The sequence below is a fragment of the Sinohyriopsis cumingii genome, chromosome 7, assembly GCF_028554795.1.
Source record: "Sinohyriopsis cumingii isolate HCF-2022 chromosome 7, ASM2855479v2, whole genome shotgun sequence".
NCBI classification, from domain to species: domain Eukaryota; kingdom Metazoa; phylum Mollusca; class Bivalvia; order Unionida; family Unionidae; genus Sinohyriopsis; species Sinohyriopsis cumingii.
The window spans coordinates 99017628-99041340 of NC_142967.1; positions in this window are offsets into that span (position 1 = coordinate 99017628).

Sequence of the window (23713 nt, forward strand, 5' to 3'; positions counted from 1 at the left end):
TCGCAATCTTTGAGTGAAGAACAGACTGGGTAACACATCTTCCATTAGTCATATCACCATTGAATAACGAAAATACACGCACGATTGGTTTAAAACCAGCTAATTATATCAGACAACAGACTGTTACTTACACAAGTACTCGAAAACATGTTTGTGCAGTATTTGTATGCACCTGGACAGTTAGGATTGGACGTTTCGTACTACTGACCCAGCATAGTCCGTCGATGTGTTACCGTTTGGGGCCTGCAGACCACTCAGCGGTTCAACCATATTAAGCAAAGCCCACAGGCCGATAATTTGTGCGGGATAAATTGCTGCCGTAGTTACGGAACTGCTACAAAAATTTGTTTTAATGCGTTAGTACATCGCAATCGCATGATGGACACACGCGTAAATGATAATACCATCGGGGGTATTCATCGCTGGGTATCAAGCGGAGACACTCACTTTGTTCCATCGTTAAATACCCATGCGATATTTTTGTCACCTTCTAATATTTGTCATGTGTGCGAATTCGTCTGTCTCGAAGGCATTCCACGTATATGTCGTGTTTTATATATATTCTGCACAATAACGCATGGAACACTTTTTGCCTGTTTTATGGGGTTTTTTTTGTCCAGCAAGAAGCAGGTCCATTTCCGCTCGCAGTCCCACATACCTTTCGATTGGTTTACTCGAACACTCATCCTTGATATATTTTGTTAATGTTACTAAACAAACGGATGCTCTGTCGCATAATCGCTGGTATCAAATTTGTTTACTAAATTTGTTTCCGCCATATCCATGCACGCATCGTTGGTTGTGATATGCATGAGTACCAAGTCTGTGTTATAGTAAAACTGGCACATTAGCAGCTTTTAAACGTCTAACAAGGACACACTAATATAAATTAGCTTTGTCTGCTTTAGTTTCCATTGTTTGCTGTGAAAGGCATCAAAGTTGACCATGAAACATCTTTAGAGACTCAAAGGATGGATCAGAGATGAGCCTTCACAGTGTGTCTTCATTATCACGTACGAGATGCAAACCGATTCGTTCGCGCAGATTATCCATATTTTTTCTGAGCACAACATTGTTGATAAAATTAAATACCTTTAATCTCAATCTCATTGGTGTTCTCAGTGCACGGATCAGTATTCGTTTTGTATATATGGGATTACCCAAGCTTGAAACATTTTAAATATCATGGTTAGACGCATACTTAATTGCAAATACAGATGTATATATCGTAAACAATTGTTTTTGGTTCTAAGACCTGGTGCTAGTTTGGCACATTCAGCGCATTTACGTCCTGATTCATTGACTATAGCCTAGTGATACGGGGACAACCATGTACCTGACATCAACAATGGTTCTCGTTCCAACGGGTAATCGTTGTGTTCATCATGTAAATATTCCGGATATTCTAGATCAACTTTAAGGAAGTATCCTTGGTTGCCGTTGCTGTTGTAATCGCTTACTTGTTTTGTATATCGCTGTATCAACGTCTCCGCCGAAACCCACCAACAAGCAACGGTTGCATCATTGTCCATTCATATAGGTTAGTAGAGTATTGATATATGATACACATGTTTGGGGCAGTGGGGTCATTACCATCTATGATTTTTTCTTTTGTTTGCGCTAGTGAAACTGTGACTTACCATTGAAACCCTGATATGAAGTGAGTGTTCGATAAGCAGACGCTGATTAAGACCGGTGATCTATTCCAGCTCAATTTTGGTTCTTGACAATAACCAATCCCAAGTCGTTCCCGGTAATGAGAGGTATTGTTCGGAATCGAGCTAGTATACGTGTATGTCAGTGTCACCAAATTGTTCAAACACATGAGCAAGCAAAAACACACAGAGAAAATATTCAAGAGCCGATGTCTGGGTTGCCAAAGATCACATCGTCTTTGACGGCACAAGTACTTATGTGAAATACCTCAGTACCTTTCACACGGATGATCATCGTCGGATGACGTATTCATTTATAGCAGATCATACGTTAACCATTGCATGATCACATTTAATAACAGTTGCGTTTTCCTAGATCTGGTCGGGAAATTGATTAGCACGTGGCCTGATGTGGGAAACATAAAACTATGCTTAGGATGCGTTGACTTCGCCCACGCAGAAAAGTCAATGACGGGGAACTCAGGTTTCTCCTTCCGCAATAATGTTATGTAAATTGCTAAATTTCATATAGTTATCATCGTATATTCAAACTGGGCGGTATCGTACATGGAAACGTAAAACAAACTCATTTCTGGTTGAAATATGTAATAACAGCCAAAATTGCTGAAACTCTCATCCTGTGTGGATAAAAAAGATATTACATTTGTGAGTAGTGAAGGGGGATATTATAGGGTCTATGGGATTTATCATTAAAAACACCCTTGGGAACATATAGGGTCTATGTAAATTTAACATGGAGAAAAATCGTGGGAACATATAGGGTCTATGGGAATTAACATGGCCAAAAACCCTGGGACAATATAGGGTCTATGGGAATTAACATGGCCAAAAACCCTGGGACAATATAGGGTCTATGTATATTTAACATGGCCAAAAAACCCTTGGGACTGTATAGGGTCTATGTAAAATTGAAACATAAAAAAATAAAAAATAAAATGAAAAAAGGGGTAGGCAATGGAAAGGCTATCTCTTTTCGAGAAATATGGCTGGTCCTGAAAGGGGCCTTTGGGTTTATGTTAATGTATTCATTAACATAAAGGGCACCGCATTGGTCTTCTTCTTGTCCTTAGGCTGCGTCTTACTGTTGGTCCGTACATCAGCACTCTTTTCAGGCATCCTTGTCTTTCGACGTAGATCCTACGTATCCACAGGCTGGTGTTTGTCCTGTGGACAACGGTCCACTTGGATCGGACATACATGAGCAAGTCTGTCCGAAACATCATGGAAGACACAAGGGTGGATGACTCAACTGTAGTCCACATCTTGAAGCGACGAGAACAGGTGAATCAATGCATTGAACGGCGCTTATTTATAGGTACAGGAAGGATTGAAACGGATTGAGTTCATTCACCAATCCGAACACGCGTTACAGAATTCAGTCAGCTCGCATCCAATCCGATGAGAGCAGTCTGTGACGCCACGTAGTCTATATAGATTCGCTAGCGCTTGTGTGCAGTCAATCTATGCGACAGTGATTCAACATGACGGAAACTCAGAAAACGATCCATTGGGGTGCACCAGCAGGGGAGACTGCCCAAGGGAACCCGGACTTACTTTCAGAAGAGGTACATTGGGATTTTGTGGATTTTCTCTCCTCGCAAGAATTTGTTCCTGAACCTTCGTTACCTTCTTCATTACCGCAAGTGGAGAATTTTAGACAGAGACAGAAAGAAGAATTGGAGAAATTTATACAACGACAAAAGGAAGCGGAACAGGCTTTTCTCCTACAGCAACAGCAACAAGAAGAAGAGGTAAGAAAAAAACAACAGCAAGAAGAAGTAACAGCAAAGAAACAAGAGGGTGAAAATCAAACGGTCACGGTACTGTTGGACATTTTAGCGGAGTTAAGAAGTCTGAAACAAATGTATCAGACTTCTTTATCACGACCGAAGAGAATACGACCTTCCCGAGCTAAACACGTCAACCCTGTGACTAAGCCTACCGTACCACCCTTAGTGATTTCAACCCAATCATTATCATCATCATCAACATTACGCAGTCCAGAAGTAGGCCTTGGCCGTGTCAAAGGCATAAGGCAGTTAAAGTTGATTGCTTAAACTCACCCCTTCACCATGAAGAAAAAGGCCCTTTTCAGGGCCACCCACATTTCTCGAAAGAAATACAATTTCAATTTGCCAATAACTCAAAAAAAAAAAAAAACACCCATTTTACCCTTATAGTACGTGTCTGTGTATGAGTGCGTGAGTGTACGTTCTTATTTTAAAATCAAAACTCAAAGACACTTACCTTATATCATTCATTTATTCTTTTATCCATTTTTACAATCCAATTCACAACACAACACTTTAATAAAAAGTTCATTGACTTCTTCTTTCTCCTTGTTTACTCTCTCTGTTTTTTAAATTTCTTCACCGTCTTTTCCTCATTTTCTTCCCTTCTTCTTTTCTTCTTCTCCTGTTTCTTTGTCTCTTGTAAATAGAATTGTCTTTTTTCTTCCTCTTCTTCCTCTGAAGAATCCCTCTCTTCTTCCGAAGAATCCCTCTCTTCTTCTGAAGAATCCTTCTTTTCTTTTGACTCCTCTTGTTTCTTTTTTGGGCAATCTGGAGACCAATGTCCTTTTTCTTTACAATAATAACAGGTATCTTGACTTTTGTCTTTTTTAGTCCCTGTTTTTGTTCTTTTTGGACGGTCTGGACACTCTGAAGACCAATGCCCTTTCTTCTGACAGATATAGCAAGTATCTTGACTTTTATCTCGAAAGGAAGGAGAGTAGTCCGTAGGCTGGTCTGAAGAGAATTTTCTAATGACCCCTCGCAAAGCTCTGACGAAACGTTCCATCTGGTTAGTCTCTTCCATCGTTGTGCTCGGCTTGAGAGTGAAATGAATAGTGAAAGGAAAAGACACACACCCTTTTATATACGCTGGTCTGCTATGACTATAAAGTAGCTCATGGTGTTTGAACTTGAGTCATTTGACTTTTTGCTTTCAAGATGAAACGATCCCATTCATTTGAGAAGAAAGAAGAAGAAGAAAGTAAGAGGCAGAAACGTGATCTATCGCCTCGAACCAGGGGTGAAATCTTGGCACAAATTCATGCCAGTGATTTTGAAGAGGACATGAGTGAACCAGAATTTGAAACCTCTAAACCAAGTTCACCACCTTTAGTCAACCCTGAAAAATACTATTCCATTCGAGAGACGGAAAAGCGCTCCTCTAGAAAATTTAGAAGCACGGCTTACAAATACACGGTGAAGTTTAAAGATTTCAAGTCTGAAGTACCGTTAGAGAAAGCAGAAGGGTTCATCACCGGAGTGTGGGATTCTCTGCTCACTGCACTCAAGCGACAATGTCAACCCAAAGAAGACGACCGCTTGAGACTTTCCATACAACACGACGGTTTGAAATCCCCTGTTTGGATCGAGTTTAGCACCCCTGCAGAATTGACCGCTTCCAAAGTCATGGACAAGATTCAACACGTGCAACAATCTAATGACCAGTTTGACATCACCGATGGAAAAGCCACATTGGACATGACCCACGTCTCTCCTCCTCAAGGGACCGGACGCAAAAAGATGTTATTGGTGAACGACCTTCGCAGCATTAAGCGTAGCCTTGTCCAAATTCACAATCCTGATGACCAGATGTGTTTAGCCCGTGCCATCGTGGTGGGACGAACCTATGCCAACAAGAACGACACGGTAGAATGGAAAAGAGACTGGGAGAACATTCGACAATCGGACCGAGCCAAACAACGAAGTGAAGCAGAACTCCTGTTACGACAAGCTGGCATGTCCAAAGACACACCCTGTGGCATTCCTGAGATGCAAAAATTGCAAGATGCCCTAGCTCCACGATACACCTTGAAAGTGTACCCTCAAGAAGTGCGCGGGTCTCTGTTGTTTCGAGGGCAAGATTTTAAGGACGGAAAATACATTCACGTTTATCATCACAATGACCATTTCGATACCATTACCACTATCACCGGATTCCTGGGATACGGTTATTACTGTGAGAAATGTGACCATGGTTATAATAATCGAGAGCAACACAAGCATTGTGGATCGAAATGCTCAGGATGTTTGGCCTCTTCACCCTGTCTGAGCGAAGAACCAGTGCCTTGTTCCACTTGTCTGCGCACGTTTGTTAGCCCTACCTGTTACCAACAACATCTGAAAACGCAAGGTTCACAGAAGAAATGCGCTTGTCAACTCCTGAGATTGTGCCCTACGTGTGAACAAGTCATACGTACCAATAATACCAAGGCACACGTATGTTCAGGAAAGAAAAAATGTCACATTTGTCACCACATCGTGGACTTGGAACACCAATGCTACGTGCAAAAATACCAGCCCCCACCAGAGAAAGAGGATGGTCACAAGAAGAAAGGCAATTTCATCTTTTTCGATTTCGAATGCATGCAAGAGACCGGCATTCACATTCCTAATTTCTGCGTGGCTCATCGAGCGTGCGAGAAGTGCATTCAAGAACCTATCTTCAGTCATTGTCCTCACTGTAGCAAGATTCCTGGAGGGCGTGAAAAAATCTTTCGGGGACCGAACACGTTAGCCGATTTTGCCCAATGGGTCTTAGACCCCATCGACAAGACGTGGAGCCAAGAGGACATCGAACTTTACGGAGATTGTCATCGTCATGCCACGGTGATGGCTCACAATTTCTCCGGATACGATGGACAGTTTCTTTTGAGGTACTATACGGAACAAGGCACCGAGAGTCCTAAAGTGACTTTGAACGGAGCCAAAATCATTTTCATGCAAGTGGGACAAGTGCAGTTTAAAGATTCGATGAGCTATTTGGCCATGCCTTTGAGTCGAATGCCTAAAACGTTTGGAATGACAGAAATGGCTAAAGGGTACTTTCCTCACTTTTTCAATACGGAAGCCAATCAACACGCCGTTCTACCCCATTTACCCGAGGCTCACTATTACGACCCCGACAACATGCGTACCGAACAACGAGAAGCTTTCTACGCTTGGTACCAGGCTCACGCCTCGGACCCTTTCGACTTTCAGGAAGAAATGCTAAAGTATTGTCGTTCCGACGTGGACATTTTACGGCGTTGCTGTGGAAAATTTCGAGAACTGTTCATGGAACACGGAGGGGTCGATCATTTGAAAGAAGCTTGCACCATTGCCAAAGCGTGTTCCTTAGTGTATCGCCAACGATTCATGCCTGAAAACACTGTGGCTGTCATCAGTCCTCAAACGACCCACTATGTCAAACGTCAATACTCGGTCAAAGCCCTACGTTGGTTACATTACTTGTGCGACAAGGAAGACAAGTAGATTCAGCATGCCCGCAACGGAGGGGGCGAAAAGACCATCGGAACGTATTCGGTCGATGGCTGGGACTTAGAAAACCCCAAGATCGTGTACGAGTTTAACGGTTGCTTATTTCACGGATGTCCCGTCTGTTACCCTGACCGTGGCACTAAAAATCAGTTTTTGCAACGAACCATGGAAGACTTGTACCAGGACACTTGTCAGCGGCGCCTAAAGTTAGAACAGCAAGGATACAAAGTCGTGGAAATGTGGGAACACGAGTACGATCACCGTATGAAAACCGATCCCGAGTTTAAACGCCTCGTGGAAAGTTACCAGTTCATGGACCCGCTGAACCCGAGGGATAGTTTGTACGGAGGAAGAACCAATGCCACCTGTTTGCTGTACCAAGCCGACGAAGAGAAAGGAGAAGAAATCAAATACTTGGACGTGTGTTCGCTGTATCCCTACGTGTGCAAATATTGTCGCTTTCCTGTAGGGCACCCGCAATTGCTGACGGAACACATCGACCTGGTCAACATTCGACAATACGAAGGCTTGATCAAGTGCAAAGTTTTGCCTCCCACGAACCTATACCATCCCGTCTTACCTCACCATTGTCAAGGCAAACTGATGTTTCCTTTGTGCCGTACTTGTGCCGAAACGTGCAACCAAGACCAACCTTGCCATCACAGCCAGGAAGAACGTGCCTTGACGGGAACCTGGGTCAGCGTGGAATTATTCAAAGCTCTGGACATGGGATACCAACTGTTAGAAGTGTACGAAATTTGCCACTTTCCCAAGACACAACAATACCACAAGGGTGACCCCACGCAGAAAGGCATTTTCGCAGACTACGTGGATGCCTTTTATAAACTGAAGCAAGAAGCCAGCGGCTATCCTTCATGGTGTCACACTCCCGAAGACCAAATAAAATTCAAAGAGAAATACTACGAACAAGAAGGCATCACTTTAGACCACATCGAGAAAAACGAAGGCAGGCGATCGTTTGCCAAAGTGATGTTAAATTGCTTGTGGGGTAAAATGGCACAACGACCGTGTTTACCCAAGACGGAATCTTTGACAGAACCTTCCCGTTACTTCCAGATGATTCACGACAAAACCAAATACATGAAACACGTGGACGTCGTTCGAGAGAATTTGATCTTGGTCAATTACGAAGAAGATCTGGACTTTGTACAAGACGACCCTTTTGGAAATGTCATCATTGCGGCTTACGTGACAGCCCGTGCTCGCTTAAAATTGTACGAAGCTTTAGAACTGTTAGGGGAACGCGTCCTGTACTTTGACACGGACAGTTGCATTTACATCCATCACCCGATACAACATCACCCTAACATCGAAGGAGACCGTTTAGGAGCCTGGACAAACGAGCATCCCGACACAAGATTTTAAGTTTCGTCAGTGGCGGTCCCAAAAATTACGGCTACGAATACCGTGACAAACAAGGAGAAGTGCACACGACGTGCAAAGTGAAAGGACTGACTCTGAATTATCGTACCAGTCGAGTGGTCAACTTTGGGGTATTGAAAGAAGCCTTGCAATCGGGAGAGGATGGAAACTTTAAAGTGACCACCTACCAACCGAACAAAATTGTACGTTTACCCACTCACCACATCGTCAGTCGACCCTTGGAAAAAATCTATCAAATTGTATACCAGAAGCGAGTTCGACTTCCCAATCATTTCACCTTACCGTACGGTCACGTCGGTATTGGTCTGTATATAAAAATGAACCCTAGGCAAGATTGATAGTTCATCGTGACTACCAAGACCGAGCGAACAAGATGAATACTTTGAAAGAGACATCGTTCCAGTTTGGGGATTGTAAAAAAGTTGTATCTTCCTCAAGTGTGACTTACATTGGATGGATAAGACCCAGACATTGCGACGGAAAATGTCCGGAAGGAAACTGCGATTGTCCATGTGGTTACCATTGTAATTGCGTAACGGAGTTTGCAGACGAGTGCGATTGTGAGCCTTGCGATGGATACGATGCTGTACCTTGTGACCTGAGCGATGCCGTAAAGCATCATGGGAACTTTAGTGCCCCTACCCCTATCATGGAAAGTGATGCTGTGCGTGTCAAACCTGTGGGATGCGAAAGCGATGCTGCTCGTCCTCTTGGACATTTTACTGGGTTTCGTTTTAAAGGGGAATGTTCACCTTCACGTCTACCCCCCTACGGATGTCATCCAGCCCTGAACAAACTCCTGCCCATGTCACTCAACCCTCATCGAAACGAACCTGTGAAAGACGAATATTCGTTTCCTGTGCGTTTGTCGGAATACTGCGACTTTGAAAATCGTCTTCAATCGTTCAAAGGAAAATGGCCAAAGTATCTGGGAGGACCGACCCCTGAAGAATTAGCCAGAGCCGGATTTTTCTACTTGAGCGAAGGAGATAAAGTCAAGTGCTTCAGTTGCGGTGTGTCACTTCACCACTGGGAACCGCAAGATTCGGCCTACGTAGAACATGCTCGATGGTCACCGAATTGTCATTATTTACCCTTAGTGGGACCGAGACATTGAAGTAACTTCTTACCATAATAATCTGTTCATGGATACTTTACAAGAGAACATTCGTGCTTTGCCTGTGGAGTTGAGAGAACGCATTTATCGAGAACTGGTCAAAATGCAAGTGAAACGTAAAGAACAATTGCATCCGTTACGTCACCGGTGTTTGAACCACTGGTACCTGAAGGCTATACAAGGATTGATTCAATTGAAAGTGTTCCATCGGACAGACATTGATCAACGATCCTCTAGTTTTAAAAAGGATTGGTTTGGTATGGACGATTGTAGTTACATCATTGTAAACGTACTGCATCGAATTCCAGAGGAAGAGTTAACGAATTACCAACATCTTGAACACAATGTCAACTTAGTGAAAGAGGAAACTTCTGAACGAATTGTAATGTGTAGATTAGTGACTCAACGATTTAAATTCGACACTGAAGTGAAACCATGTTTGTGCAAAGAGTACATTTCTTGTGTCAGACCAAAGAGGATTTAGTATGCCCTATTCATGGATACTTTGCTAGAGAACATTCGTGCTTTGCCTGTGGAGTTGAGAGAACGCATTTACCGAGAGCTGGTGAAAATACAAGTGAAACGTAAAGAACAACTGCATCCGTTACGTCACCAGATCTTTAACCACTGTAGCCTGAATGGTATAAGAGAACTGATTCGTCAGAAATTGTTTCAGTGGTCAGACCTTGTTCAATACTTCCAGGCCCCCGATGATTCACGTGTTGATCATTTTGGTTACTTCGAGATTCACCTAGAGCAACCCATTGAGGAAGACAAGGTAAAGGATTACCAACATTTGTTACGTGGAATCTACTTAGCGGAAGAGGAAACTTCTAATCGAACTCTGACGTCTCGGTTACAGTATGCAAGATTTACATTCCCAACTGGAGAACGAAGATCTCTGGCTAGAAAGTACGTGTATTCTTTTGAAACAAAGAGACTATAAAAACAGGCTGTTATGCCACGACTTATGCCGTATGTCATCCAACAGATTCCGTGGAAGGAACTCAATGACCATATTCAAACCGTGGATCATTACCATCAATTATTACAACAACTGTATCCATTCAATTTGGGACGACAAGTGGTGTGTGTCTTAGTGACTTGTTTTCTGGGATTTCGTTTACCAGCCGATTCTTTGTGGACTCTTTACGATCAGTACTTACCACCTCAATGGCCTTAAATGGTCACGAAAAACTCCTTTTGCTCAAAGCCTTGCGTTTTCATCTGGATACTTCTCGACCTCAACAGGAAGAAAAGATTCGTCAACTTTTAGCTACCCAAGACGTGTATGACGATGTGTGTGTAGCTTGTGACTTACATCCCCATTGGACAGATGTCCGTGCCTGGAAAGAATGGGGTTTTGAGGCTTGGACCCAAGAAGTGGTCCAGTATGCACGAGAGTTGTTCAAGGAAAAAAGTTACTTTTCAACCCGTGTTAGTGACAGTGCCAGAAGAACCCGTCACCCAGGACAGGACTGTCGTGGACAGGCCTGAAAGACCCTTTCGGGAAGACACTTGTGTGACCTTACCCCCTACTATAGAACTGGTTAGAACATTACCCAAAACATGTGATTGTTGTACAGACACTTGTGTTTATTCCACGTTCATCGTTATCATGTGCCTTTTATTGTTGTACTTAAGCCTTTGGCTTTTATGTATTTTTGTCTTTCGTATTCATGTTTGAAAAAAAACATTCAATAAACGTGTTCTGAAAAAGTATATAAACTCTTGTCTTGTTTGTTTTCGTGTCACAAGTGACATTTCTCACACCATGGCTACCTCTACTGTCTCTGCTCCCTCTTCCTCTACTGTCAAAGTCATCGACGAACACTTAGATCGTGCCAGTTGGGAGGCTTTGTATCTTCGCCATCCCTTTAACATGCTCATTGCTGGACCTAGCGGTTCTGGCAAAACCGAATTCGTCAAACGTTTGATCGAACATAAACATCATTTGATCGATCGGCCCCCTCAACGGATCGTGTGGTGTTACAAAGAGTGGCAATCGGCGTACAGCCTCTTGCGAGAAAGTCAAGGCGATTCCATCGTGTTTGTGGAAGGCATTCCTAAAGAAGACGACGGCATCGTCTCTGACTCCCATCTAACCCATTTGGTCATTTTCGACGACATGTTAGGAGAAGACGAAGAAGAAATTAAACTGTGGTTCACGCGCAAAGGGCATCACCGTAATGCCAGTGTCGTTTACATCACCCAAAATTTGTTTCAACAAAGTAAAGCCCATCGCACCATCAGTCTCAATGCGCATTACGTGGTCTTGTTTAAAAACCCTCGAGATAAATCGCAAGTGCAAGTCTTAGCCAAACAGTTAGGAACGCCTTGGCTGACTCAGGCGCACGACGATGCCACTCAAACGCCACACGCCTATTTACTCGTCGATTTGAAACCTACGACTCCCGAGGATTTGCGATTTCGTACCCACTTGTTTCACCACTGGTGCCAAGACGGAGGGCCTGTCCTGTACACGTCTCCGTCCTCGACTTCATTTCACTCCCCATCAAAAAATCTATAAAAACCTCAGACCCTTTTTCGTCTGTCTCACACAGTGTGAATATGACGTCCCTTCAGTCGCATCTTCCCGTCAAATTGATTCGTGCCTTGTATGGCATCAGTCGAGAAAAAAATCCACAAACACGAGCCCGTGTCTTAGAAGCTAGTCTCAAAGAAGTCTTACGATGGTTCACGGTGACGGCACGTCAAATACTCCAAGGAATCATTCAGATTCCTCATCAAACCAAACGCTTTTTCGATCGAAACAAAGTAGCTTTGGTCCAACTGGCCGATCCCCGCATCGACACTCAAACCAAAAAACAAATCATTTTGAAACCTGGAGGGAGCGGTACTCTAGGAGGGGTCATCATTCGCTCACTCTTAAGATGGGATCCTAATGCCCCCAAAGTTATCCCCAAGACAAAAGTCCAACGAAGCCCCAAGAAGAAAAAGAAAAAGACCCCAAAGAGAAGAACTTCTCCAGTGGCGGGACCCTCCTCTTACCAGACACCACCCCGGCAAAAGAAAAGAAGCCCCAAGAAAAAGAAAAGTCCACAGAAGAAAACTAGTCGCAAGAGAGGCACTTCGGCCAGGACGCAACCTGACACTCGCAAACCACGACCTGCAACAGCGGTGACTGCGTCTCCGGCAGCCTCACGCTTATCCACTTCTCCGTTGATGTCACCAGGAACTGAAGAGTACTTGGAGATGTTGATCACACCAAGAACTTCTCCGTTGATGACCCCCAAAAGAACTTCCCCAGTGGCAGGACCCTCCAATTTAGTGGCAGTGGCTGCTGCTCACAAAGTACCTTCTCCCAAAATCAAAGTCCATGAAAGATCGGGCATGTTACAAAGTTTACTGGATTTGTCCAAGCAAGAACTGGCTCGATTTAGTCCGTTACGTACCCCTGCACGACGTGTCATGCCTGTCCTCAAACTGATACGCCGTAAAGACAATCAATGGCGACGCGTTCCAGTATAAAAAAGGCCTGTGACCGAGTAGGGTATCAGTGTTTTTAGGTGCTCCTAAAGACTCAAAGATGTCACCCTCCAGAAAACCCCAAGGAAAGAAAAGGAAAGGACTGCCACCACGTTTAGCCAAACATGGGGACCTGTTATCTGTCCTGTCCAAAGCTTCTCCACCCCTACAAAAAAACTCATTCAAACGGCCTCCAAAGGGGTCATCGATACCGTGTGCGAATGTTGTTTGAACGTTTTGAAAGGCACGATCCCTTTGTCCAAACACCAGAAACAATGCTTAAGCAAACATCGTCACGTTCTTCGCCAAATGGTTCGAAAGAAAATTCCCATTCGTCAAAAAAAGAAGATGTTAGTGCAACGTGGAGGCATTTTGCCTCTCTTGTTAGGCCCCATACTGAAAGGAGTCTTGGGAACCATGTTGGGAGGACTGGTGGGAGCAAGATAAAAAGGCCCTCGGAAGTCCCAAGATCTCAGAATTCACCCCTGACAACCCCATGGAAGGACGAAAACTAGCTTTAGTGCCTTACAAACGATGGATGGAATACCATCGGTGGCAAGAACAACGCACCCCACATTTACCTCCCAATCCCAATTTGAGCGAGATGTCCCAGTTACAACACGAATTGCAATCCTTGATGGATCGCCAAGATTTGTCCGAAACAGAAAAATCGCAAAAGTACGGTCAACTCTTGCAACGACTGCAACTATTTCACCAGAAAGCTTTAGACGAAACAGCTCTACCCACTTTGAAAGATTTTAAGACCTTGATGAAAAGTCCAGCACCATCACCAGTACCAGTACCAGTACCGGTACCAGTGGTCAAGACAGAAAAAGGAAAAGAAGAAGAAGAAGAAGGGTTTCAAACTCCACCAGAAAAAGTACGCAAGTTAACAACACCACCTACCTCCAGAATTGGATGGATTAAAAAGATGATGGCCACCCCTTCTTCATCACAAGAGAAAAAGAAAGTGAAGACAGAAGTGAAGACAGAAGTGAAACAAGAACCGATATCCCCCGCTCAGACATCCTTCTCCTCTTCGACACCTATTGCTGGCCGCACACGCAAAGCATTGCAATCCAAGAAAGTACCCCAAGAGAAAAAGAGTAGCATCCTCCAAGAGTGGGTGTCTTATTAACACACCAACCAACACATAAAAAAAATGGAAAAGTCTTAGCCAGCATTTACTACGATCCCTCCCATCCTGCAGGTTACGCAGGAGTTCAAAAATTGTATCGTGCTGCCAAAACGCGACTGAAAAGTCTCCCTTTACCTCAAGTGCAACGACGGTTACAAGAACAAGCTACCTACACTTTACACAAACCCATTCGACGCAAGTTTGCCAGAAGTCGCACCCGAGTGGAAGGCATCGATCATCAATGGCAAGCCGATTTAGCCGATGTCTCTCATTTGGCCAGCTACAATCGTGGCTACAAATATTTGTTTTGTGTCATCGACGTCTTTTTCAAATTTGCCTGGGTCGTGCCCTTGACTTCCAAATCGAGCAGCGAGTTAGTGCGAGCCCTACAACGGGTGTTGAAACAAAGCGGTCGTCACCCTCTTCGATGGCAAACGGACAAAGGCACCGAATTTCTGAACCAAGCTTTCCAAAAAGAATTAAAGAAACGTGACATTCATTTTTTTACCACCGAGAATCCCGAAACCAAAGCCAGCATCGTGGAACGTTTTCAACGCACTTTGAAAGAACGCATGTGGAAATATTTTACGCATCACCACACTCTGAAGTACATCGACATCTTACCGCACCTGGTGCAAGCGTACAACCAATCTTACCATCGAAGCATCGGACGTGCTCCGCAAGACGTGACTCCCGACAACGAAGTGTTGGTGTTCGAGCGCCTGTTTGGTACGTCCCCGACGAGGGCTGTCCCCAAGAAAAGTGGAGAGTTGGCCGTAGGAGATTGGGTGCACATTGGCAAAACCAAATGCACTTTCGACAAAGGTTACTTACCTAACTGGACGACCGAATTGTTTCGCGTCACTGGACGAGTGCATGGCCGTCATCCTGCCGTCTATAAATTGGAAGACATGAACGGAGAAGTGCTCAAAGGAACGTTTTATTTGCCCGAGTTACAACATGTCACCAAAAAAGAAGACGACGTGTACGACATCGAAAGCATTCTCGAACACAGAACCCGTAAAGTGGGCAAACGACGTGTCAAAGAAGTCAAAGTACGTTGGAAAGGATATCCACCCAGTTTTGATTCTTGGATCGACGCTTCGCAAGTCATCGACTATAAAAAGAAGAAGTGACCATCATGCCCTTTCACACAGCAGACGCAGCTACGTCGACCACTCCTTCTTCCCCTAGTTCTTCTGTGCAAGATTTACAAAAACAACCCTTGTGGGTGTGGTGTGGAGAACGTGTGCCTAAAACGCAAATCGTCTTTTTCTGCCAAATCTTCGTGGTGTATTGTGTCATCGGGGCAGCCATTGCCAATTTGAGTTTGCAACAAGGAGACAAACAATTGTGGACCATTTTATTGAGCAGTTGCATCGGTTACCTGCTTCCCAATCCCTCCCTGAAATTCTCCTCGAACGGGAACCTTGTGTCCAGTGCCAGTGTCAGTCACCAACCCAACAACAACCAGAACCCCATTTTGGGCGGAGACACGCCTCTGACGTCCACTAACCCCTCGGACAGCCACAGAACTCTGGAATTATGAGTCACGAAAACCAATTTTACTTAACCTTACCCAGTGACAGTTCCATGGAGGTGTTTCCCAATAACACGTTGTGCTGTTACACGGCTAAATTACCTCAAGCCATCCCCTTAGATCACGAAGCCCATTGGGAAGTGGCTTTAGTAGAAATGATTCACCCGACCCAAGCCCTCAATGTCCTTCCCAATCAAAATTATTTTACGGTGCAAGTTCATGACGAGCAATTGCAACAGTGGATGGATACCCATAGCAAATATGACAAGAAAAACCGTAACAAAGAAAATCCAAACTGGACCGACTATAAGTTGTTCATTCCCTCAGGTTATTATTTTAGTGGTCAACATTTGGTGAGCACCATAGCCAACAAGTTTAATGGCGTGTTTGGGGAAGCTTTTAAGAATGTCAAGAACAAAACTGTCACCCTGGAATACCACAAAACAGCTCGTCGCTTCCTGATGAAATTTCCTGAGGGGTCCAAATTCATGTCTTTCTTATTTTGTCCTGAATTGTTTGACATGTTGGGCGGTGACATGAAACTGAGGAAGAAAGTAGAACAACAAAAAGGCGAATCATCAGTCATTTCTGACAACGATACTTTTGCCAGGTATTTTCGTACCCCGGTAGAACTGAACCAAGGACTGAATTTGATGTTTGTGTACTCCGATGTGGTGGAGTACAACGTGGTGGGACACACCTCCGTGCCGTTACTGCGTGTCATTCCTTTCAAAGTGGATTCTGCCGCAAACGCTGACGAGGAAGGTGGAAACACTTACCACGTTCACCGCGAATTTATCCATCCTCACTATTTACCGGTCAGCAAGTCGTATTTGGACACGGTCAACATTACCATAAAAGGAGATTTGGGACAAAATATTCCATTCACCAAAGGAAAAGTCACGGTGAAACTCCATTTTCGAAAACGGTTTTCTCACGACTCGTAAGTAAGTCATGTATCCAGTGTACCGAGGGGTTGCACGACAGCGAGGACACGGCTTAGGAGACATGTTAAAATCGGCCTTTCGTTCGGTGGCCCCAGTCTTGAAACCGATGGTGACACGCGGATTGCACGCCTTGAAAGATGCGGCACTGACACAAGGCAAAGAATTTCTCCAAAATGTCATCATCGACAAACAAAACCCTAAAGAAGCCTTCATGAGGGCAGGCAAAAACGTCTTGCTGCAAACGGGCAAAGACCTTTTGGGTCGACGAGACAAACCTATAAATGCCCTGCACGCTACCGAATCAGGCATTCAGCAAGGACAAGGCAGAAAGAGACGACGAAGAAAACACCCTTTCACCAGACTTCAAGCGAGAAAGGCTAAGAAAAGAAGAACCGTTCGAGACTTAGACGTTTTCGATTATTGAGACACAGAGAAAAATGATGCACCGAGAATCTTGCGCTTGTTCCAAGACGGAACTGGATCTGTTTGCCATGCCCCCCACCATGATGACGATGCAAGAATCCCAGTGGGTGGAATTTCACCCCGTCTCCTCTTTGACAGCCTCAGCTCCCATCGAGTTTGAAATCAAAGGACAGCCCGAAGATTACATCGATCTGAATAGCAGTTACTTGTACTTGAAAGTCAAAGTTCTAGATAAGGATGATGGTGCAGATAGTGCACTGAGAATATAGCTCCCGTCAACAATTTCATGCATTCCTTGTTTAGTGGAGTGGACTTGTACTTGAATAACAAACTGGTCAGCAGCAGCATGGATACTTACCCTTACCGTGCCTACCTGGAAAATCTCTTGACGTACGGAATAGATGCCAAGGATACCCATCTCAATGCTTGTGTGCTGTGGGAACCTGACGAAGCGGGCAAGTTCGACCTTGTAGATGGAACCAATAGCGGCTTTGAGCAAAGAGAACTCAAAATCTTAGATAAGAAGAGTTTAGAACTGATGGATCGTTTGCATTTGGACATGTGGTTGCAAGAGAAATATTTGCTGAACGGTGTCAATGTCCGCTTGAGACTGAATCGTAGCAGTACCGCTTTCCATTTGTTGGCTGAGGATGCTATGGCTCCTACAAGCAAAATCGAAGAGGCCAAACTCTACGTACGACGCGTGGAAGTGTTACCCAAAGTAGGTAACGACATCAGTCAAACGTTGAGCAGAACGACCGCCAAGTATCCCATACGACGCGTGGAAGTGAAAACGTTCACCATTCCCGTTGGACATCATTCCATGATCGAAGATCATCTGTTCCAAGGACAGTTACCCAAACGTTTGATCCTTGGTATGGTCTCGAATGAAGCCTTCAACGGAGCCTTCGCTCAAAATCCTTTCAACTTTCAACACTTTAACGTGAAGAAAATCGAAGTCAGTCGCGATGGCAAGACCTTGTGTACCCGACCTTTTGAACCTGACTTTAAAAACAAGAATTACTTGAGATCGTACTTGTCCCTGTACGAAGCCACCGGACAGTTAGGAACCAATACCAGTCACGGCATTACGTACGACGATTACGCAGGAGGCTACGCTTTGTGGGCTTTCGATTTCACTCCAGACCAAGGCAGCGACGAGGGACATTTCCACCCTATAAAATCTGGCCAGATTCGTGTGGAACTTCAGTTTGCAGATAAACTGGACAAGACAGTGAACGTCATCCTGTATGCAGAATTCGATAATACCATAGAAATCAACAGTTTGAGAGAAGTCATTCTAGATTATTAGAAACCATGGAAGACTGTTCTCCCTCTTTACCTAGTGGAGAAACTTTAAAGATGGAATGTGAGGAGACTGTGGAAAAAGAAGAAGTGATCATGATGAACTCGAGATGGCCAGAACAAGAAGCCCATTTAGTCTCCTGTTTTGCCAAACACTTGGTCGACAAAATGATGGAATTGATCAAGAAAAATTGTTATGGATGTCAAAACGATCATCCCAGTCAAATTCAACACGATAAATGCCTGATGCTGAGTCAAGAAGAAAAATTGGACGAGTATCTGGACGAAGCTTGGAGTCTCGTCTCGAACAAAGACGTGTTGCACCAATGGTATAAAGACTTGCGTGAACATTCTTGTCCACCATTAACCACTCAAGAGATCCATCGTATCGAAGCTCTCCGAAATCAGAGTGAGGAAACAGAACGAATAACCGTTTATTCGTCAGACATTTTCAAGCAAAAAGTCAGGATCGAATTGACGACTTATTATTACCTGTGAAGAAGAAAACAAATCAATGGATACCTGGGAACTTTATTACCTTTTGAACCACAGTTCGTATACGGCTTCTTGGAATCCTGTCGTCTGTGCTAAAGATGAACTCCCTCATCGCAAACCTAAAGACCATCAAGCTTACGTGATCAACACGGACGACAGTCATCTCCCAGGAACCCACTGGGTAGCCGTCTACTTTCCTCAAGAAGGATGTGTGGAATATTTCGATTCGTACGGATTGCCCCCTTTGGAAGACGATATCATCGACTTTATGAGAAGAAATGCTCAAACCACCCGATTCAATAATGTGAAATTACAAGGCACAGATTCCTTGGTGTGTGGACAGTACTGTGTGTATTTTCTGCATCATCGCAGCCTGGGCTATTCCTTAGAACATTTAGTGACTCATTTCGATCCTCGTTCTTCTGCTAGAAACGATGTGAAAGTAGATCGATGGTTTTGTGACCATTATGCTTATCTTTTGTCTCAAGCTAGGAAACGTAGTGTCCATCAATGGCATAATGATTTCCAACAGTGGAAATCACAATTTCATTCACAACTTTGTCAGCCTTGTTTAAAGTAGATTGTATTTGAAGAAAAATGTTTGTGATTTGAAAAAAAATTGTTTGATGTTATAGTGTTATAGTGTTAGATTATTGTTAAAAAATGTTAGAGTTGTTGTTTAGTGTTAAGTGATTTTTGAATAAAAAATGTTGTGTTTTGAAAAAAAAATGCCTTTGTGGTTTGTTTAGCTATAAGTATGTTGGATTGATGCTCTTTCATTTCTTACTATCCCTCTCATGACACTCACTGAACGTTGCGACTCAAAAACCGTGTGGGGGATGTTTTCCTTCACGTCCGCGCTTTGACTTTAAGAACCGGTTTGTTCCCAGTCTAACCATCCATTGTCGACTCATCCTCCTACGAAGATGTGCTCCAAACTAGCTAAGTTCAACGAAGCCTACGTGAATTTGCATAGGGTCAGACACAGTCTGATACCGAAGCCAGAAGAAATAGAGAATGTGAGAATGTTAAAAATCACTGAAGACCTGATAGAAGAGCTCTTCAGAGAAGAAATGAACAGGGAAAAAGAAGAATGGACAGAGAAGTACAGACTTCAGAGACAGCAGCAACAGCAGCAACAGCAACAACAGCAGCAACAACAACAGCAGCAACCTGAAGCTGACAGAGGCTTTGTCGATTGTCGTATCGACACCAAAGAGTTCTTCTTCTCTTTCCGAAGAAGCAGACCTATCGCCAGAAAGTCTATCCTCAGAGGACATCGCATTCTTAGAAACTAAAAAAGAATGCCATAGCAAACAAAAAAACAGCCCTTTTCAGGGCTACCCAATACTCTAGAAAAGAAATAACGATCGATTTGCCAATGTGTGTAGGTAGAGTAGTGTGAAAATAAACACTAACTCTTTTATAAAAAAATGTGAGGGTGTGTGTTTGTGTGTTTGTGTTTGTAAGAGCTAACGTAAGTTGGTGAGGATAGTTGATTAAAATAATGTTTTTTGGGTTTTTGAGGTGTATATTTGGAGTTAGGTTGGATTGTTTTGCGTATGTGGATAGTCAATGGAAGTGATTCATAAAAAAATTTTAAAACAGTGATGGGTAGCATAAAAAGTGAGTGAGTGAGTGTTTCTTTTAGGTCCGCGCGTTGTTGTTTTTTTGGTCATGATCTAGGTAAGATGAATTTTATGTTTTTAGGGGGATGTTTTCCATCACGTCCGCGCTTTCACTATAAATTGAAACTCGTTCGGCAGTCCAGCTACCCTTGTTGATTGATCAACACCACCACCACCAGAAGAATGAACACCAGAATTGTGAAGCTGCTAGAACTCCAGATGCACCTGGAATATGCCAGGCGCATAGTAAACGAACTATCAGCGGAGGCTATCGTAGAAGAAGCAAGAATGAAGAAAGAAGAGGAGGAGAGAAGAGAGAGGGAAGAAGAGGAAAAGAAAAGAGAAGAGAGGATGTCGTTCAATATTCCCGAGACAGAGGATTGGGGTGTTGAAGCGAATCATCCTCCCTCTGCGCTCCCCAGAAGAAAGGTGAAAGAAGACTGGGGAAGAAGATGCGTGTGTGGCGCCAGGCCAGGAAGGTGCAACCATTAGATAGGTGCATCAGGAGTTCAAAGAAAAACCAACAGCCCTTTTCAGGGCTACCCAATACTCTAGAAAAGAAATAACTATTAATTTGCCAATGTGAGTAGGTAGAGTAGTGTGAAAATAAACACTAACTCTTTTTTAAGATAGTGTGAGGGTATGTGTTAGTGTGTTTGTGTTTGTAAGAGCTCAGGTATGTTTGAGTGAATAGTAGATTATGGGTTTCTTAGCGTATGTGAAGAGTATAGTTAGGGTTTTATTATATGAAAATAGAAAGTAGGGGATGTTTTCCTTCACGTCCGCGCGTTGTTCGGTCATGATCTAGGTAAGATGAATTTTATGTTTTTTTAGGGGGATGTTTTCCTTCACGTCCGTGCTTTCAGTATAAGAACCCACCACGTTCGTCGTTCGAACCATTCTACGGAATAATAAAAACGAAGATGGTGGTTGCAAGTGACTTGTTCAACAATTTGGTACATATATACAACTGGATAATAGATGGTATCTATGTAGTGGAGAGACTGGAAAAAGAATGGAAGATAACAGAGTACCTGGACTACGCTAAATATCTAAACATAGCAAAAGAAGTGATAGCAGGAATGATTGAAGAGGAGGAAAAAAGATTGAGAGGTATGATAAATCCCACCTATGTCAGAGTGGGAAACCTAAAGGAAGCACTTGACAATGCAAGCAAAGTCAGGTGCTTTCTTGAAAAAATGTCACATGGGACAGAGTGCTCTTATGTGGAGAGAGGCCAGGAAAGACTGAGGAAAGGAGAGGAGTTGATGAGAAAAGTGATGGAGGTAGAAGTCAAGAAGATTAAAGAGAGATGGTATAAAGAAAGAAAAGATCAGGAAAACAAAAAGAAACAGGCTGATTTTGAAAGGCTAAATCAAAATTGGATCAAAGTCCAGGAAAAGTTTAGAGCCTTGGGTCATCCAGACTGGATGCCAGAAAAGGAGAAAAAGAAGACAGGAATAGTGACAAAAGTGAGAAGATGGTTGAAGAAGTGGAAGTGTTAGAAGAAACCCAAAGGGCCTTTTCAGGGCCAGCCATATTTCTCGAAAAGAGATAGCCTTTCCATTGCCTACCCCTTTTTTTATTTTATTTTTTATTTTTTTATGTTTCAATTTTACATAGACCCTATACAGTCCCAAGGGTTTTTTGGCCATGTTAAATATACATAGACCCTATATTGTCCCAGGGTTTTTGGCCATGTTAATTCCCATAGACCCTATATTGTCCCAGGGTTTTTGGCCATGTTAATTCCCATAGACCCTATATGTTCCCACGATTTTTCTCCATGTTAAATTTACATAGACCCTATATGTTCCCAAGGGTGTTTTTAATGATAAATCCCATAGACCCTATAATATCCCCCTTCACTACTTTTGTGCGAACCTACATTTTCAGTAGACACATACCTAAAATGTATGAAAAAATACCTCGGTGATATCGCTGTCACGCTCACTAATTTATGGACTAAACATCGTGGTGAAAAGCAAATCACTCGATACAATAATTGCGGGCTTTGAACACGGCTAGACATACGACAGCATGTTAACTGACCGAAGCAAGGATAAGAACCCGTACACCGCGTCGATCCTATGCGTTATCTACACGATATCGCGGATAAAGAATCGAGCTATTGTTATAGTCGTCAACTCGGTGACGTGTTCATTGAGCTAGTTGGTGTAGGAATAATATCCGAAATTGGATAGCAAATAGCCAGATAGAATGGAGTTTATGTAGTGAATATGGTGCAGTAAAGCAACAACATTCTCGAAATCATAAGTATGTCAATAAGTAAACCTTGTTATCATTATTATCATTGGCAGTAGCAGGTGTTTTTGTCTCTGTTATTGTTATTGTTGTTTGTGTTACAAAAACAAAAACATGATTCCTAAATATATTTGCAAACGCTGTCGTTTAAACAAAAAACATATTATGTTTTAAAATTATTTCTTAATTTATAAATCTGAATAATTGCTTTTTATTTTAAAATGTATGATAACAATATTAGCCATTATTTAACATAGATACATCAATTTCTTTGCACCAATCCTTGCTTTGTAGAAAAAGTACTGTCATTTGAATATTTAATAATTACTTTGATTCTGCATGCATAGGTATACTTTACATTCGGTCTTGTTTTGTGATAATATTAATATTTTGTGTTGGGTTTATTTTCTGTTTCACTTTTCTAGTGTATTAAAGTATACATTTTGACCTATCAATCATCCCAAGCCCTAACGTAATTACGAAAACTAATGTCGTCAATATACTTATAACCATGCAAAGAAATACAATTTCCATTCCCAGTAAACGATTATGGTGTTTAGCGTTATTCACGATATACATTTAAAATAAAAATCAAGGAGCCACGCTGCGAAACGGGCTGGCGTTTCTTAAAGGAGGCAAATCAAGTGGAATTGATTGTGATATAAACTCGAGTATTTGAGCCAAACACTAGTGCTAAATGTATCACACTGAGTGAAGTGTAGCTTCCGATATCATTGTTGATGATATAAGAGAAGGTGTATAGGGTGTCCTGCCTAGTTTTATCATAACGCATGTGCTATTTAAAACACAGATGCAATCAACTATGAGGATTCATGTGGTGAAGGTCTGATTTACTTCTCATGTAAACGCATCGTGCTTATAGGAAATGAGGCTTGTATACTCCCTCTATCCAACTTTCAAAAAATTGCTACGGAAATTTTATTTCTAGTGATTTTAGGGGCATCAATAATATTCTAAAATATCAAAAATTCACATCTAATATCATTAAATTCGAC